This window comes from Coturnix japonica, unplaced genomic scaffold (assembly GCF_001577835.2).
Source record: "Coturnix japonica isolate 7356 unplaced genomic scaffold, Coturnix japonica 2.1 chrUnrandom520, whole genome shotgun sequence".
Taxonomy (NCBI): Eukaryota; Metazoa; Chordata; class Aves; order Galliformes; family Phasianidae; genus Coturnix; species Coturnix japonica.
In genome coordinates, this window is record NW_015439906.1 from 11,366 (window position 1) to 13,845 (window position 2,480).

At 55.0% G+C, this 2,480-nt stretch overlaps 1 protein-coding gene across 1 annotated transcript in view; it reads left to right on the plus strand.

Moving 5' to 3' along the window:
• The window catches only part of LOC107307249 (DNA (cytosine-5)-methyltransferase 1-like), a 14,706-nt gene that overhangs the window by 657 nt on the left and 11,569 nt on the right, over positions 1-2,480 (plus strand). The window lies entirely within an intron of this gene.

A 2,480-nucleotide genomic window follows, 5' to 3' on the forward strand; every position in this document is an offset into this window, starting at 1 on the left:
TGGTTGGGTTGTGTTGGGTTGGGTTGGGAGGGTCTTTGAAGGTCTGCGAGGTGCGGGGTCCAAAGGGTCCTGGAAGGTCAAAGAGATGGGGGGTTGGGTTGGGTTGGGTTGGGTTGGAAGGGTCTTTGAAGATCGAAGAGCAGTGGGGTTGATTGGTTGGGTTGGGTTGGGTTGGAAAGGTCCTTGAAGATCATATAACCATGGGATGGGATTGGTTGGGTTGGGTTGAGTTGGAAGGGTCCTTGAAGGTCAAAGAGACACAGGTTGGGTTGGGTTGGAAAGGTCCTAGAAGAACATATAACCATGGAGTGGGGTTGGTGGGTTGGGTTGGGTTGGGTTGGAAGGGTCCTACAAGGTCAAAGAGACACGGGTTGGGTTAGTTGGGTTGGGTTGGGTTGGAAGGGTCCTTATAGGTCAAAGAGCCGTGGGTTGGGTTGGGTTGAGTTGAGTTGGGCTGGAAGGAGCCTTATAGGTCAAAGAGACATGGGTTGGGTTGGTTGGGTTGGGTTGGGTTGGGTTGGGTTGGAAGGGTCTTTGAAGATCAAAGAGCAATGGGGTTGGGTTGGGTTGAGTTGGGCTGGAAGGGTCCTACAAGGTCAAAGAGACATGGGTTGGGTTGGTTGGGTTGGGTTGGGTTGGAAAGGTCCTTGAAGATCGAAGAGCAATGGAGTTGGGTTGGGTTGGGTTGGGATGGGTTGGTTGGGTTGGGTTGGAAGGGTCCTTGAAGGTCAAAGAGACGTGGGTTGGGTTGGGTTGGGTTGGAAGGGTCCTGGAAGGTTAAAGGGATTTGGGGTTGGTACAAGGAGAACGGCACCAAGAGGCGGCGCTGCGGGGTCTGCGAGGTGCGGGGGTCTAAAGGGTCCTGGAAGGTTAAAGGGATGGGGGGTGGGTTGAGTTGGGTTGGGTTGGGTTGTCTTGGGGTTGGGTTGGGTTGGGTTGGGTTGGACGGGTCCTTCAAGGTCAAAGAGTGATGGGTTGGGTTGGGTTGGGTTGGTTTGGAAGGGTCCTTGAAGATCAAAGAGACACGGGGTAGGTTGGGTTGGTTGGGTTGGGTTGGAAGGGTCTTTGAAGATCGAAGAGCAATGGGGTGGGTTGGGTTGGTTGGGTTGGATTGGGTTGGGTTGGAAGGGTCTTTGAAGGTCAAAGAGACATGGGGTTGGTTGGGTTGGGTTGGGTTGGAAGGGTCCTTGAAGGTCAAAGAGCTTTGGGGTTGGTTGGGTTGGTTGGGTTGGGTTGGGTTGGGAGGGTCTTTGAAGATCTGCGAGGTACGGGGATGTGGGGGGAAGGAGGGGGTCTAAAGGGTCCTGGAAGGTTAAAGGGATTTGGGGTTGGTACAAGGAGAACGGCACCAAGAGGCAGCGCTGCGGGGTCTGCGAGGTGCGGGGGCCAAAGGGTCCTGGAAGGTTAAAGAGGGGTTGGTTGGGTTGGGAGGGTCTTTGAAGGTCAAAGAGACATGGGTCGGGTTGGGTTGGGTTGGAAGGGTCTTTGAAGATCGAAGAGCAATGGGGTTGGGTTGGGTTGGTTGGGTTGGAAGGGTCCTTCAAGGTCAAAGAGTGATGGGTTGGGTTGGTTGGGTTGGGTTGGGTTGGAAGGGTCCTTGAAGGTCAAAGAGCCTTGGGTTGGGTTGGGTTGAGTTGGGTTGAGTTGGGTTGAGTTGGAAGGGTCCTTCAAGGTCAAAGAAACACGGGGTAGGTTGGGTTGGCTGGGTGGGTTGGAAGGGTCTTTGAAGGTCAAAGAGACGTGGGGTTGGTTGGGTTGGGTTGGGTTGGAAGGGTCCTACAAGGTCAAAGAGACACGGGGTTGGTTGGGTTGAGTTGGGTTGGGTTGGGTTGGAAGGGTCTTTGAAGATCGAAGAGTAATGGGGTTGGGTTGGGTTGGTTGGGTTGGGTTGGGTTGGAAGGGTCCTGGAAGGTTAAAGAGATGGGGGGTGGGTTGAATTGGTTGGGTTGGGTTGGGTTGGAAGGGTCCTGCAAGGTTAAAGAGTGATGGGTTGGGTTGGGTTGGGTTGGGTTGGGTTGGGTTGGGAGGGTCTTTGAAGAGAGCGAGGTGCGGGGTCCAAAGGGTCCTGGAAGGTCAAAGACGGGTTGGTTGGGTTGGGAGGGTCTTTGAAGATCTGCGAGGTACGGGGATGTGGGGGGAAGGAGGGGGTCTAAAGGGTCCTAGAAGGTTAAAGGGATTTGGGGTGGGTACAAGGAGAACGGCACCAAGAGGCGGCGCTGCGGGGTCTGCGAGGTGCGGGGCCAAAGGGTCCTGGAAGGTTAAAGAGCCATGGGTTGGGTTGGGTGGGTTGAGTTGGGTTGGAAGGGTCTTTGAAGAATGAAGAGTAATGGGTTGGGTTGGGTTGGGTTGGGTTGGGTTGGAAGGGTCCTGCAAGGTTAAAGAGTGATGGGTTGGGTTGTGTTGGGTTGGGTTGGGTTGGGTTGGGTTGGGAGGGTCTTTGAAGGTCTGCGAGGTGCGGGGTCCAAAGGGTCCTGGAAGGT